The following is a 17,406-nucleotide window of genomic DNA, read 5'->3' as shown; positions in this document are numbered from 1 at the left end:
TGCATTTTCTGTGTTTCATCGTCAATAAGAAGTTCAAAGGTATACAGTAAACCTGAACTGAAGCATCGGAATCCAAAACTGGACCCACAGGAGAGGTTCAAATCATAGAAAGTGGAAGTGTCAGTCCTCTTGTACTTAAGTCGGCATTGTGCCTTTTGTATTACATTCGGATGCAATTCTGTGTTTCATCGTCAATAAGAAGGTCCAAGGGATACAGTAAACCTGAAGTGAAGCATCGGAATCTAAAACTGGACTCACAGGACAGGTTAAAAACATAGAAAGTGTGAATGTCAGTCCTCTTGTACTTAAGTCGGCATTGTGCCTTTTGTACTAAATTCGGATGCAATTTCTGTCTTTCATCGTCAATAAGAAGGTCCAAGGGATACAGTAAACCTGAAGCGAAGCATCAAAATCTAAAACTGGACTCACAGGAGAGGTTCAAATCATAGAAAGTGAGAGTGTCAGTCCTCTTGTACTTAAGTCGGCATTGTGCCTTTTGTATTAAATTCGGATGCAATATCTGTGTTTCATCGTCAATAAGAAGGTCCAAGTGTAACAGTAAACCTGAAGAGAAGCTTCGGAATCTAAAACTGGACTCACAGGAGATGTTCAAATCATAGAAAGTGAGAGTGTCAGTCCACTTGTACTTAAGTCAGCATTGTGAATTTTGTATTAAATTCGGATGCAATTTCTGTGTTTCATAGTCAATACGAAGGTCCAAGGGATACAGTAAACCTGAAATGAAGCATCGGAATCTAAAACTGGATTCACAGGAGAGGTTCAAATCATAGAAAGTTAGAGTCTGAGTCCTCTTGTACTTAAGTCGGCATTATGCCTTTTGAATTTAATTCCGATGCAATTTCTGTGTTTCATCGTCAATAAGAAGTTCCGAGGTATACAGTAACCCTGAAGTGAATCATCAAAGTCTAAAACTGGACTCACAGGAAAGGTTCAAATCATAGAGAGTAGGAGTGTCAGTCCTCTTGTACTTAAGACGGCATTGCGCCTTTGGTTTTATATTCGGATGCAATTTCTGTGTTTCATCATCATTAGGAAGGTCCAAGGGATACAGTAAACCTGAAGTGGTGCATCGGAATCTACAACCGGACCCACAGGAGAGGTTCAAATGATAGAAAGTGAGATTGTCAGTCCTCTTGTACTTAAGTCGGCATTGTGCCTTTTGAATTTAATTCCGATGCAATTTCTGTGTTTCATCGTTAATAAGAAGGACCAAGGTATACAGTAAACCTGAAAAGAAGCATCAGAATCTAAAACTGGACTCACAGGAGAGGTTCAAATCATAGACAGTGAGAGTGTCAGTCCTCTTGTACTTCAGTCAGCATTGTGCCTTTTGTATTAAATTCGGATGCAATTTCAATGTTTCTTCGTCAACAAGATGTTCCAAGGGATTCAGTAAACCTGAAGTGAAACATCGAAATCTAAAACTGGACTCACAGGAGAGGATTCAAATCATAGAAAGTGAGAGTGTCAGTCCTCTTGTACGTAAGTGGGCATTGTTCCTTTTGTATTAAATTCGGATGCAATTTCTGTGTTTCATCGTCAATAAGAAGGTCCAGGGATACAGTAAACCTGAAGTGAAGCATCGGAATCTAAAACTGGACTCACAGGAGAGGTTCAAACCATAGAAAGTGAGAGTGTCAGTCCTCTTGTACTTAAGTCGTCATTGTGCCTGTTGTATTAAATTCGGATGCAATTTCTGTGTTTCGTCGTCAATAAGAAGGTTCAAGGGATACAGTAAACCTGAAGTGAGGCATCGGAATCTAAAATTGGTCCCACAGGAGACGTTCAAATCATAGAAAGTTAGAGCGTCATTCCTCTTGTACTTAAGTCGGCATTGTGCCTTTTGTATTAAATTCGGATGCAATTTCTATCTTTCATCGTCAATAAGAAGGTACAAGGGATACAGTAAACCTCAAGTGGAGCATCGGAATCTAAAACTGTACTCACAGGAGAGGTTCAAAACATAGAAAGTGAGAGTGTCAGTCCTCTTGTACTAAAGTCGGCATTGTGCCTTTTGTATTAATTTCGAATGCAATTTCTGTGTTTCATCGTCAACAAGATGTTCCAAGGGATACAGTAAACCTGAAGTGAAACATCGAAATCTAAAACTGGACTCACAGGAGAGGATTCAAATCTTAGAAAGTGAGAGTGTCAGTCCTCTTGTACGTAAGTCGGCATTCTGCCTTTTGTATTAAATTCGGATGCAATTTCTGTGTTTCATCGTCAATAAGAGGGTCCAGGGATACAGTAAACCTGAAGTGAAGCATCGGAATCTAAAACTGGACTCACAGGAGAGGTTCAAATCATAGAAAGTGAGAGTGTCAGTCCTCTTGTACTTAAGTCGTCATTGTGCCATTTGTATTAAATTCGGATGCAATTTCTGTGTTTCATCGTCAATAAGAAGGTCCAAGGGATACAGTAGACCAGAAGTGAAGCATCGGAATCTAAAACTGGACTCACAGGAGAGGTTCAAATCATAGAAAGTTAAAGTGTCAGTCCTCTTGTACTTATGTCATCATTGTGCCTTTTGAATTTAATTCCGATGCAATTTCTGTGTTTGATCGTCAATAAGAAGTTCCGAGGTATACAGTTAACCTGAAGTGAAGCATCGGAATCTAAAACTGGACTCACAGGAGAGGTTCAAATCATAGTAAGGTAGAGTGTCAGTCTTCTTGTACATAAGTCGGCATTGTGCCTTTTGAATTTAATTCCGATGCAATTTCTGTGTTTCATCGTCAATAAGAAGTTCCGAGGTATACGGTAAACCTAAGGTGAAGCATCGGAATCTAAAACTGAACTCATAGGTGTGGGTCAAATCATAGAAAGTTAGGGTGTCAGTCCTCTTGTACTTAAGACGGCATTGCGCCTTTGGTTTTAAATTCGGATGCAATTTCTGTGTTATACCGTCTATAAGAAGGTCCAAGGCATACAGTAAACCTGAAGTGAATCATCGGAATCTAAAACTGGACTCACAGGAGAGGTTCAAATCATAGAAAGTGAGAGTGTCAGTCTTCTTGTACTTAAGTCGGCATTGTGCTTTTTGAATTTAATTCCGATGCAATTTCTGTGTTTCATCGTCAATAAGAAGTTCCGAGGTATACAGTAAACATGAAGTGAACCATCGGAATCTAACACTGGACTCACAGGAGAGGCTCAAATCATAGAAAGTTAGAGTGTCAGTCTTCTTGTGCTTAAGTCGGCATTGTGCCTTTTGAATTTAATTCCGATCAATTTCTGTGTTTCAACGTCAATAAGAAGTTCCGAGGTATACAGTAAACCTGAAGTGAAGCATCGGAATCTAAAACTGGACTCACAGGAGAGGCTCAAATCATAGAACGTGAGAGTGTCAGTCCTCTTGTACTTAAGTCGGCATTGTGCCTTTTGCATTAAATTCGGATGCAATTTCTTTGTATCATCGTCAGTAAGAAGGTACAAGGGATACAGTAAACCTCAAGGGAAGCATCGGAATCTAAAACTGTACTCACAGGAGAGGTTCAAAATATAGAAAGTGAGAGTGTCAGTCCTCTTGTACGTAAGTCGGCATTGTGCCTTTTGTATTAAATTCGGATGCAATTTCTGTGTTTCATCGTTAATAAGGAGGTCCAGGGATACAGTAAACCTGAAGTGAAGCATCGGAATCTAAAACTGGACTCACAGGAGAGGTTCAAATCGTAGAAAGTGAGAGTGTCAGTCCTCTTGTACTTAAGTCGTCATTGTGCCTTTTGTATTAAATCCGGATGTAATTCCTGTGTTTCATCGTCAATAAGAAGGTCCAAGGGATACAGTAAACCTGAAGTGAAGCATCGGAATCTAAAACTGGACTCACAGGAGAGGCTCAAATCATAGAAAGTTAAAGTGTCAGTCCTCTTGTACTTAAGTCGGCATTGTGCCTTTTGAATTTAATTCCGATGCAATTTCTGTGTTTCATCGTCAATGAGAAGTTCCGAGGTATACAGTAAACCTGAAGTGAAGCATCGGAATATAAAACTGGACTCACAGGAGAGGTTCAAATCATAGTAGTGTAGAGTGTCAGTCTTCTTGTACTTAAGTCGGCATTGTGCCTTTTGAATTTAATTCCGATGCAATTTTTTTTGTTTCATCGTCAATAAGAAGTTCCGAGGTATACAGTAAACCTAAAGTGAAGCATCGGAATCTAAAACTGGACTCATAGGTGTGGGTCAAATCATAGAAAGTTAGAGTGTCAGTCCTCTTGTACTTGAGACGGCATTGCGCCTTTGGTTTTAAATTCGGATGCAATTTCTGTGTTTCATCGTCAATAAGAGAGTCCAAGGTACACAGTAAACCTGAAGTGAATCATCGGAATCTAAAACTGGACTCACAGGATTGGTTCAAATCATAGAAAGTTAGATTGTCAGTCCTCTTGTACCTAAGTCGTCCATTGTGCATTTTGAATTTAATTCCGATGCAATTTCTGTGTTTCATCGTCAATAAGAAGGTCCAAGGTATACAGTAAACCTGAAGTGAAGCATCAGAATCTAAAACTGGATTCACAGGAGAGGTTCAAATCATAGAAAGTTAGAATGTCATTCCTCTTGTACTTAAGTCGGCATTGTGCCGTTTGTATTATATTCGGATGCAATTTCTTTGTTTCATCGTCAATAAGAAGGTACAAGGGATACAGTAAACCTGAGGTGAAGCATCGGAATCTAAAACTGGACTCACAGGAGAGGTTCAATCATAGAAAGTTAAAGTGTCAGTCTTCTTGTACTTAAGTCGGCATTGTGCTTTTTGAATTTAATTCCGATGCAATTTCTGTGTTTCATCGTCAATAAGAAGTTCCGAGGTATACAGTAAACATGAAGTGAACCATCGGAATCTAACACTGGACTCACAGGAGAGGCTCAAATCATAGAAAGTTAGAGTGTCAGTCCTCTTGCGCTTAAGTCGGCATTGTGCCTTTTGAATTTAATTCCGATCAATTTCTGTGTTTCATCGTCTATAAGACGTTCCGAGGTATACAGTAAACCTGAAGTGAAGCATCGGAATCTAAAACTGGACTCACAGGAGAAGGTCAAATCATAGAAAGTTCGAGTGTTAGTCCCCTTTTACTGAAGTCGGCATTGTGCCTTTTGTATTAAATTCAGATGCAATATCTGTGTTTCATCGTCAATAAGAAAGTCCAAGGGATACAGTAAATCTGAAGTGAAGCGTCGGATCCTAAAACTGGATTCACAGGAGAGGTTCAAATCATAGAAAAATAAAGTGTCTGTCCTCTTGTACTTAATTCGGTATTGTCCCTTTTGTATTAAATGCGGATGCAATTTCTGTGTTTCATCATCATTAGGAAGGTCCAAGGGATACAGTAAACCTGAAGTGGTGCATCGGAATCTACAACTGGACCCACAGGAGAGGTTCAAATGATAGAAAGTGAGATTGTCAGTCCTATTGTACTTAAGTCGGCATTGTGCCTTTTGAATTTAATTCCGATGCAATTTCAGTGTTTCATCGTCAATAAGAAGGTCCAAGGTATACAGTAAACCTGAAGTGAAGCATCGGAATCTAAAACTGGACTCACAGGAGAGGTTCAAATCATAGAAAGTTAGAGTGTCAGTCCTCTTGTACTTATGTCGGCATTGTGCTTTTTGTATTAAATTCGGATGCAATTTCTGTGTTTCATCGTCAATAAGGACATCCAAGGGATACAGAAAACCTGAAGTGAAGCATCGAAATCTAAAACCGGACTCACAGGAGAAGTTCAAATCATAGAAAGTGAGAGTGTCAGTCCTCTTGTACTTAAGTCGGCATTCTGCCTTTTGTATTAGATTCGGATGCAATTTCTGTGTTTCATCGTCAACAAGATGTTCCAAGGGATTCAGTAAACCTGAAGTGAAACATCGAAATCTAAAACTGGACTCACAGGAGAGGATTCAAATCATAGAAAGTGAGAGTGTCAGTCCTCTTGTACGTAAGTCGGCATTGTTCCTTTTGTATTAAATTCGGATGCAATTTCTGTGTTTCATCGTCAATAAGAACTTCCAGGGATACAGTAAACCTGAAGTGAAGCATCGGAATCTAAAACTGGACTCACAGGAGAGGTTCAAAACATAGAAAGTGAGAGTGTCAGTCCTCTTGTACTAAGTCGGCATTGTGCCTTTTGTATTAATTTCGGATGCAATTTCTGTGTTTCATCGTCAACAAGATGTTCCAAGGGATACAGTAAACCTGAAGTGAAACATCGAAATCTAAAACTGGACTCACAGGAGAGGATTCAAATCTTAGAAAGTGAGAGTGTCAGTCCTCTTTTACGTAAGTCGGCATTGTGCCTTTTGTATTAAATTCGGATGCAATTTCTGTGTTTCATCGTCAAAAAGAAGGTCCAGTGATACAGTAAACCTGAAGTGAAGCATCGGAATCTAAAACTGGACTCACAGGAGAGGGTCAAATCATAAAAAGTTCGAGTGTTAGTCCTCTTTTACTGAAGTCGGCATTGTGCCTTTTGTATTAAATTCGGATGCAATTTCTGTGTTTCATCGTCAATAAGAAAGTCCAAGGGATACAGTAAATCTGAAGTGAAGCATCGGAATCTAAAACTGGATTCACAGGAGAGGTTCAAATCATAGAAAGTTAAAGTGTCTGTCCTCTTGTACTTAATTCGTTATTGTCCCTTTTGTATTAAATTCGGATGCAATTTCTGTGTTTCATCGTCAATAAGAAGATCCGAGGTATACAGTAAACATGAAGTGAAGCATTGGAATCTAAAACTGGACTCGCAGGTGAGGATTCAAATCATAGAGAGTGAGAGTGTCAGTCCTCTTGTACGTACGTCGGCATTGTGCCTTTTGTATTAAATTCGGATGCAATTTCTGTGTTTCATCGTCAATAAGAAGGTCCAGGGATACAGTAAACCTGAAGTGAAGCATCGGAATCTAAAACTGGACTCACAGGAGAGGTTCAAATCATAGAAAGTGAGAGTGTCAGTCCTCTTGTACTTAAGTCGTTATTGTGCCTTTTGTATTAAATTCGGATGCAATTCCTGTGTTTCATCGTCAATAAGAAGGTCCAAGGGATACAGTAAACCTGAAGTGAAGCATCGGAATCTAAAACTGGACTCACAGGAGAGGTTCAAATCATAGAAAATTAAAGTGTCAGTCCTCTTGTACTTAAGTCGGTATTGTGCCTTTTGAATTTAATTCCGATGCAATTTCTGTGTTTCATCGTCAATAAGAAGTTCCGAGGTATACAGTAAACCTGAAGTGAAGCATCGGAATCTAAAACTGGAATCACAGGAGAGGTTCAAATCATAGTAAGGTAGAGTGTCAGTCTTCTTGTACTTAAGTCGGCATTGTGCCTTTTGAATTTAATTCCGATGCAATTTCTGTGTTTCATCGTCAATAAGAAGTTCCGAGGTATACAGTAAACGTAAGGTGAAGCATCGGATTCTAAAACTGGATTCATAGGTGTGGGTCAAATCATAGAAAGTTAGAGTGTCAGTCCTCTTGTACTTAAGACGGCATTGCGCTTTTGGTTTTAAATTCGGATGCAATTTCTGTGTTTCATCGTCAATAAGAAAGTCCAAGGTACACAGTAAACCTGAAGTGAATCATCGCAATCTAAAACTGGACTCACAGGATTGGTTCAAATCATAGAAAGTGAGACTGTCAGTCCAATTGTACTGTAGTCGGCATTGTGCCTTTTGTATTAAATTCGGATGCAATTTCCTTGTTTCATCATCATTAGGAAGGTCCAAGGGATACAGTAAACCTGAAGTGGTGCATCGGAATCTACAACTGGACCCACAGGAGAGGTTCAAATGATAGAAAGTGAGATTGTCAGTCCTCTTGTACTTAAGTCGGCATTGTGCTTTTTGAATTTAATTCCGATGCAATTTCTGTGTTTCATCGTCAATAAGAAGGTCCAAGGTATACAGTAAACCTGAAGTGAAGCATCGGAATCTAAAACTGGACTCACAGGAGAGGTTCAAATCATAGAAAGTTAGAGTGTCAGTCCTCTTGTACTTATGTCGGCATCGTGCTTTTTGTATTAAATTCGGATGCAATTTCTGGGTTCATCGTCGATAAGGAGGTCCAAGGGATACAGAAAACCTGAAGTGAAGCATCGAAATCTAAAACCGGACTCACAGGGGAACTTCAAATCATAGAAAGTGAGAGTGTCAGTCCTCTTGTACTTAAGTCGGCATTGTGCCTTTTGTATTAAATTCGGATGCAATTTCTGTGTTTCATCGTCAGCAAGATGTTCCAAGGGATTCAGTAAACCTGAAGTGAAACATCGAAATCTAAAACTGGACTCACAGGAGAGGATTCAAATCATAGAAAGTGAGAGTGTCAGTCCTCTTGTACGTAAGTCGGCATTGTTCCTTTTGTATTAAATTCGGATGAAATTTCTGTGTTTCATCGTCAATTAGAAGGTCCAGGGATACAGTAAACCTGAAGTGAATCATCGGAATCTAAAACTGGACTCACAGGAGAGTTTCAAATCATAGAAAGTGAGAGTGTCAGTCCTCTTGTACTTAAGTCGTCATTGTGCCTTTTGTATTAAATTCTAATGCAATTTCTGTGTTTCATCGTCAATAAGAAGGTCCAAGGGATACAGTAAACCTGAAGTGAAGCATCGGAATCTAAAACTGGTCCCACAGGAGACGTTCAAATCATAGAAAGTTAGAGTGTCATTCCTCTTGTACTTAAGTCGGCATTGTGCCTTTGTATTAAATTCGGATGCAATTTCTTTGTTTCATCGTCAATAAGAAGGTACAAGGGATACAGTAAACCTCAAGTGAAGCATCGGAATCTAAAACTGCACTCACAGGAGAGGTTCAAAACATAGAAAGTAAGAGTGTCAGTCCTCTTGTACTAAAGTCGGCATTGTGCCTTTTGTATTAATTTCGGATGCAATTTCTGTGTTTCATCGTCAACAAGATGTTCCAAGGGATACAGTAAACCTGAAGTGAAACATCGAAATCTAAAACTGGACTCACAGGAGAGGATTCAAATCTTAGAAAAAGAGAGTGTCAGTCCTCTTGTACGTAAGTCGGCATTGTGCCTTTTGTATTAAATTCGGATGCAATTTCTGTGTTTCATCGTCAATAAGAAGGTCCAGTGATACAGTAACCCTGAAGTGAAGCATCGGAATCTGAAACTGGACTCACAGGAGAGGTTCAAATCATAGAAAGTGAGAGTGTCAGTCCTCTTGTACTTAAGACGTTATTGTGCCATTTGTATTTAATTCGGATGCAATTTCTGTGTTTCATCGTCAATAAGAAGTTCCGAGGTATACAGTAAACCTGAAGTGAAGCATCGGAATCTAAAACTGGACTCACAGGAGAGGTTCAAATCATAGTAAGGTAGAGTGTCAGTCTTCTTGTACATAAGTCGGCATTGTGCCTTTTGAATTTAATTCCGATGCAATTTCTGTGTTTCATCGTCAATAAGAAGTTCCGAGGTATACAGTAAACCTAAGGTGAAGCATCGGAACCTAAAACTGGACTCATAGGTGTGGGTCAAATCATAGAATGTTAGAATGTCAGTCCACTTGTACTTAAGACGTCATTGCGCCTTTGGTTTTAAATTCGGATGCAATTTCTGTGTTTCATCGTCTATAAGAATGTCCAAGGGATACAGTAAACCTGAAGTGAATCATAGGAATCTAAAACTGGACTCACAGGAGAGGTTCAAATCATAGAAAGTGAGAGTGTCAGTCCTCTTGTACTTAAGTCAGCATTGTGCCTTTTGCATTAAATTCGGAAGCAATTTCTGTGTTTCATCGTCAATAAGATGGTCCAAGGGATACATTAAACCCGAGGTGAAGCTTCGGAATCTAAAACTGGACTCACAGGAGAGGTTCAAATCATAGAAAGTGAGAGTGTCAGTCCTCTTGTACTTAAGTCGGCATTGTGCCTTTTGAATTTAATTCGGATGCAATTTCTGTGTTTCATTGTCCACAACAAGGTCCAAGGTATTAAGGAAACCTGAAGTGAAGCATCGGAATCTAAAACTGGATTCACAGGAGAGGTTCAAATCATAGAAAGTTAGAATGTCATTCCTCTTGTACTTAAGTCGGCATTGTGCCGTTTGTATTATATTCGGATGCAATTTCTTGGTTTCATCGTCAATAAGAAGGTACAAGGGATACAGTAAACCTAAGGTGAAGCATTGGAATCTAAAACTGGACTCACAGGAGAGGTTCAAATCATAGAAAGTTAAAGTGTCAGTCTTCTTGTACTTAAGTCGGCATTGTGCTTTTTGAATTTAATTCCGATGCAATTTCTGTGTTTCATCGTCAATAAGAAGTTCCGAGGTATACAGTAAACATGAAGTGAACCATCGGAATCTAACACTGGACTCACAGGAGAGGCTCAAATCATAGAAAGTTAGAGTGTCAGTCTTCTTGTGCTTAAGTCGGCATTGTGCTTTTTGAATTTAATTCGGATGCAATTTCTGTGTTTCATCGTCCATAACAAGGTCCAAGGTATACAGTAACCCTGAAGTGAAGCATCGGAATCTAAAACTGGATTCACAGGAGAGGTTCAAATCATAGAAAGTTAGAGTGTCATTCCTCTTGTACTTAAGGCGGCATTGTGCCGTTTGTATTAAATTCAGATTGCAATTTCTGTGTTTCATCGTCATTAAGAATGTCTAAGGGAAACAGTATACCTGAAGTGAAGCATCGGAATCTAAAACTGGACTCACAGAAGAGGTTCAAATCATAGAAAGTTAGAGTGTCAGTCCTCTTGTACTTACGTCGGCATTATGCCTTTTGAATTTAATTCCGATGCAATTTCTGTGTTTCATCGTCAATAATAAAGTTCCGAGGTATACAGTAAACATGAAGTGAACCATCGGAATCTAACACTGGACTCACAGGAGAGGCTCAAATCATAGAAAGTTAGAGTGTCAGTCTTCTTGTGCTTAAGTCGGCATTGTGCTTTCTGAATTTAATTCGGATCAATTTCTGTGTTTCATCGTCAATAAGAAGTTCCGAGGTATACAGTAAACCTGAAGTGAAGCATCGGAATCTAAAACTGGACTCACAGGAGAGGGTCAAATCATAGAAAGTGAGAGTGTCAGTCCTCTTGTACTTAAGTCGGCATTGTGCCTTTTGTATAAAATTCGGATTCAATTTCTGTGTTTCATCGTCAATAAATAGGTCCAAGCGATACAGTAATCCTGACGTGAAGCATCAGAATCTAAAATTGGACCCACAGGAGAGGTTCAAAGCATAGAAAATTAGAGTGTCAGTCCTCTTGTACTTAAGTCGGCATTGTGCCTTTCGTATTAAATTTGGATGCAATTTCGTGTGTTTCATCGTCAATAAGAAGGTCTAAGGTACACAGTAAACCTGAAGTGAAACATCGAAATCTAAAACACTACTCACAGGAGAGGTTCAAATCATAAAAAGTGAGAGTGTCAGTCCTCTTGTACTTAAGTCGGCATTGTGCCTTTTGTATTAAATTCGGATGCTATATCTGTGTTTCATCGTCAATAAGAAGGTCCAAGTGAAACAGTGAACCTGAAGTGAAGCATCGGAATCTAAAACTGGACTCACAGGAGAGGTTCAAATCATAGAAAGTGACAGTGTCAGTCCACTGGTACTTAAGTCGGCATTGTGCCTTTTGTAATTAATTCGTATGCAATTTCTGTGTTTCATCATCAATAAGAAGGTCCACGGGATACAGTACACCTGAAGTGAATCATCGGAAACTAAAGCTGTACTCACAGGAGAGGTTCAAATCATAGAAAGTTAAAGTGTCAGTCCTCTTGTACTTAAGTCGGCATTGTGCCTTTTGAATATAATTCGGATGCAATTTCTGTGTTTCATCGTCCATAACAAGGTCCAAGGTATACAGTAACCCTGAAGTGAAGCATCGGAATCTAAAACTGGATTCACAGGAGAGGTTCAAATCATAGAAAGTTAGAGTGTCATTCCTCTTGTACTTAAGGCGGCATTGTGCCGTTTGTATTAAATTCAGATTGTAATTTCTGTGTTTCATCGTCATTAAGAATGTCCAAGGGAAACAGTATACCTGAAGTGAAGCATCGGAATCTAAAACTGGACTCACAGAAGAGGTTCAAATCATAGAAAGTTAGAGTGTCAGTCCTCTTGTACTTACGTCGGCATTATGCCTTTTGAATTTAATTCCGATGCAATTTCTGTGTTTCATCGTCAATAATAAAGTTCCGAGGTATACAGTAAACCTGAAGTGAACCATCGGAATCTAACACTGGACTCACAGGAGAGGCTCAAATCATAGAAAGTTAGAGTGTCAGTCTTCTTGTGCTTAAGTCGGCATTGTGCTTTTTGAATTTAATTCCGATCAATTTCTGTGTTTCATCGTCAATAAGAAGTTCCGAGGTATACAGTAAACCTGAAGTGAAGCATCGGAATCTAAAACTGGACTCACAGGAGAGGGTCAAATCATAGAAAGTGAGAGTGTCAGTCCTCTTGTACTTAAGTCGGCATTGTGCCTTTTGTATAAAATTCGGATGCAACTTCTGTGTTTCATCGTCAATAAGAAGGTCCAAGGGATACAGTAAACCTGAAGTGAAGCATCGGAATGTATAACTGGACTCACAGGAGAGGTTCAAATCATAGAAAGTTAGAGTGTCAGTCTTCTTGTGCTTAAGTCAGCATTGTGCCATTTGAATTTAATTCCGATTCAATTTCTGTGTTTCATCGTCAATAAGAAGTTCCGAGGTATACAGTAAACCTGAAGTGAAGCATCGGAATCTAAAACTGGACTCACAGGAGAGGGTCAAATCATAGAAAGTTCGAGTGTTAGTCCTCTTTTACTGAAGGCGGCATTGTGCCTCTTGTATTAAATTCGGATGCAATTTCTGTGTTTCGTCGTCAATAAGAAGGTATAAGGGATACAGTAACCCTGAAGTGAAGCATCGGAATCTAAAACTGGACTCACAGGAGAGGTTCAAGCCATAGAAAGTTAGAGTGTTAGTCCTCTTGTACTTAAGTCGGCATTTTGCCTTTTGTATTAAATTCGGATTCAATTTCTGTGTTTCATCGTCAATAAATAGGTCCAAGCGATACAGTAATCCTGACGTGAAGCATCAGAATCTAAAATTGGACCCACAGGAGAGGTTCAAAGCATAGAAAGTTAGAGTGTCAGTCCTATGTACTTAAGTCGGCATTGTGCCTTTCGTATTAAATTTGGATGCAATTTCGTGTGTTTCATCGTCAATAAGAAGGTCTAAGGTACACAGTAAACCTGAAGTGAAACATCGAAATCTAAAACACTACTCACAGGAGAGGTTCAAATCATAAAAAGTGAGAGTGTCAGTCCTCTTGTACTTAAGTCGGCATTGTGCCTTTTGTATTAAATTCGGATGCAATATCTGTGTTTCATCGTCAATAAGAGGGTCCAAGGGAAACAGTGTACCTGAAGTGAAGCATCGGAATCTAAAACTGGACTCACAGAAGAGGTTCAAATCATAGAAAGTTAGAGTGTCAGTCCTCTTGTACTTACGTCGGCATTATGCCTTTTGAATTTAATTCCGATGCAATTTCTGTGTTTCATCGTCAATAATAAAGTTCCGAGGTATACAGTAAACCTGAAGTGAAGCATCGGAATCTAAATCTGGACTCACAGGAGAGGTTCAAATCATAGAAAGTTAAAGTGTCAGTCCTCTTGTACTTAAGTCGGCATTGTACCTTTTGAATATAATTCGGATGCAATTTCTGTGTTTCATCGTCCATAACAAGGTCCAAGGTATACAGTAACCCTGAAGTGAAGCATCGGAATCTAAAACTGGATTCACAGGAGAGGTTCAAATCATAGAAAGTTAGAGTGTCATTCCTCTTGTACTTAAGGCGGCATTGTGCCGTTTGTATTAAATTCAGATTGCAATTTCTGTGTTTCATCGTCATTAAGAAGGTCCAAGGGAAACAGTGTACCTGAAGTGAAGCATCGGAATCTAAAACTGGACTCACAGAAGAGGTTCAAATCATAGAAAGTTAGAGTGTCAGTCCTCTTGTACTTACGTCGGCATTATGCCTTTTGAATTTAATTCCGATGCAATTTCTGTGTTTCATCGTCAATAATAAAGTTCCGAGGTATACAGTAAACCTGAAGTGAAGCATCGGAATCTAAATCTGGACTCACAGGAGAGGTTCAAATCATAGAAAGTTAAAGTGTCTGTCTTCTTGTACTTAAGTCGGCATTGTGCCTTTTGAATTTAATTCCGATGCAATTTCTGTGTTTCATCGTCAATAAGAAGTTCCGAGGTATACAGTAAACCTAAGGTGAAGCATCGGAATCTAAAACTGGACTCATAGGGTTGGGTCAAATCATAGAAAGTTAGTGTGTCAGTCCTCTTGTACTTAAGACGGCATTGTGCCTTTGGTTTTAAATTCGGATGCAATTTCTGTGTTTCATCATCATTAGGAAGGTCCAAGGGATACAGTAAACCTGAAGTGAAGCGTCGGAATCTAAAACTGGACTCACAGGAGAGCCTCATATCATAGAAGGTTAGAGTGTCAGTCCTCTTGTACTTAAGTCGGCATTATGCCTTTTGAATTTAATTCCGATGCTACTTCTGTGTTTCATCGTCAATAAGAAGTTACGAGGTATACAGTAAACCTGAAGTGAAGCATCGGAATCTAAAACTGGACTCACAGGAGAGGTTCAAATCATAGTAAGTTAGAGTGTCAGTCCTCTTGTATTTAAGTCGGCATTCTGCCTTTTGTATTAAATTCGGATTCAATTTCTATGATTCATCGTCAATAAGAAGGTCCAAGGGATACAGTAAACCTGAAGTGGTGCATCGGAATCTAAAACTGGACTCACAGGAGAGGTTCAAATGATAGAAAGTGAGAGTGTCAGTCCTCTTGTACTTAAGTCAGCATTGTGCCTTTTGTATTAAATTCGGATGCAATTTCTGTGTTTCATCATCAATATGAAGGTCCAAGGGATACAGTAAACCTGAAGTGAAGCATCGGAATCTAAAACTTGACTCACAGGAGAGGTTCAAATCATAGAAAATTAGAGTGTCAGTCCTCTTGTACTTAAGTCGGCATTGTGCCTTTTGAATTTAATTGCGATGCAATTTCTGTGCCTCATCGTCAATAAGAATGTCCAAGGTACACAGTAAACCGGAAGTGAAGCATCTGAATCTAAATCTGGACTCAGAGGAGAGGTTCAAATCATAGAAAGTTAGAGTGTCAGTCCTCTTGTACTTAAGTCGGCATTGTGACTTTTGAATTTAATTCCGATGCAATTTCTGTGTTTCATCGCCAATAAGAAGTTCCGAGGTATACAGTAAACCTGAAGTGAAGCATCGGAATCTAAAACTGGACTCACAGGAGAGGGTCAAATCATAGAAAGTGAGAGTGTCAGTCATCTTGTACTTACGTCGGCATTATGCCTTTTGAATTTAATTCCGATGCAATTTCTGTGTTTCATCGTCAATAATAAAGTTCCGAGGTATACAGTAAACCTGAAGTGAACCATCGGAATCTAACACTGGACTCACAGGAGAGGCTAAAATCATAGAAAGTTAGAGTGCCAGTCTTCTTGTGCTTAAGTCGGCATTGTGCTTTTTGTATTTAATTCCGATCAATTTCTGTGTTTCATCGTCAATAAGAAGTTCCGAGGTATACAGTAAACCTGAAGTGAAGCATCGGAATCTAAAACTGGACTCACAGGAGAGGGTCAAATCATAGAAAGTGAGAGTGTCAGTCCTCTTGTACTTAAGTCGGCATTGTGCCTTTTGTATAAAATTCGGATGCAACTTCTGTGTTTCATCGTCAATAAGAAGGTCCAAGGGATACAGTAAACCTGAAGTGAAGCATCGGAATCTAAAACTGGACTCACAGGAGAGGTTCAAGCCATAGAAAGTTAGAGTGTTAGTCCTCTTGTACTTAAGTCGGTATTTTGCCTTTTGTATTAAATTCGGATTCAATTTCTGTGTTTCATCGTCAATAAATAGGTCCAAGCGATACAGTAATCCTGACGTGAAGCATCAGAATCTAAAATTGGACCCACAGGAGAGGTTCAAAGCATAGAAAATTAGAGTGACAGACCTCTTGTACTTAAGTCGGCATTGTGCCTTTCGTATTAAATTTGGATGCAATTTCGTGTGTTTCATCGTCAATAAGAAGGTCTAAGGTACACAGTAAACCTGAAGTGAAACATCGAAATCTAAAACACTACTCACAGGAGAGGTTCAAATCATAAAAAGTGAGAGTGTCAGTCCTCTTGTACTTAAGTCGGCATTGTGCCTTTTGTATTAAATTCGGATGCAATATCGGTGTTTCATCGTCAATAAGAAGGTCCAAGTGAAACAGTAAACCTGAAGTGAAGCATCGGAATCAAAAACTGGACTCACAGGAGAGGTTCAAATCATAGAAAGTGACAGTGTCAGTCCACTGGTACTTAAGTCGGCATTGTGCCTTTTGTAATTAATTCGGATGCAATTTCTGTGTTTCATCATCAATAAGAAGGTCCACGGTATACAGTACACCTGAAGTGAATCATCGGAACCAAAAGCTGTACTCACAGGAGAGGTTCAAATCATAGAAAGTTAAAGTGTCAGTCCTCTTGTACTTAAGTCGGCATTGTGCCTTTTAAATATAATTCGGATGCAATTTCTGTGTTTCATCGTCCATAACAAGGTCCAAGGTATACAGTAACCCTGAAGTGAAGCATCGGAATCTAAAACTGGATTCACAGGAGAGGTTCAAATCATAGAAAGTTAGAGTGTCATTCCTCTTGTACTTAAGGCGGCATTGTGCCGTTTGTATTAAATTCAGATTGCAATTTCTGTGTTTCATCGTCATTAAGAAGGTCCAAGGGAAACAGTATACCTGAAGTGAAGCATCGGAATCTAAAACTGGACTCACAGAAGAGGTTCAAATCATAGAAAGTTAGAGTGTCAGTCCTCTTGTACTTACGTCGGCATTATGCCTTTTGAATTTAATTCCGATGCAATTTCTGTGTTTCATCGCCAATAATAAAGTTCCGAGGTATACAGTAAACCTGAAGTGAAGCATCGGAATCTAAAACCGGACTCACAGGAGAGGTTCAAATCATAGTAAGTTAGAGTGTCAGTCCTCTTGTATTTAAGTCGGCATTCTGCCTTTAGTATTAAATTAGGATTCAATTTCTATGATTCATCGTCAATAAGAAGGTCCAAGGGATACAGTAAACCTGAAGTGGTGCATCGGAATCTAAAACTGGACTCACAGGAGAGGTTCAAATGATAGAAAGTGAGAGTGTCAGTCCTCTTGTACTTAAGTCAGCATTGTGCCTTTTGTATTAAATTCGGATGCAATTTCTGTGTTTCATCATCAATATGAAGGTCCAAGGGATACAGTAAACCTGAAGTGAAGCATCGGAATCTAAAACTTGACTCACAGGAGAGGTTCAAATCATAGAAAATTAGAGTGTCAGTCCTCTTG

This window comes from Schistocerca americana, chromosome 2 (assembly GCF_021461395.2).
Source record: "Schistocerca americana isolate TAMUIC-IGC-003095 chromosome 2, iqSchAmer2.1, whole genome shotgun sequence".
Taxonomy (NCBI): domain Eukaryota; kingdom Metazoa; phylum Arthropoda; class Insecta; order Orthoptera; family Acrididae; genus Schistocerca; species Schistocerca americana.
This window is presented reverse-complemented; position numbering follows the sequence as displayed.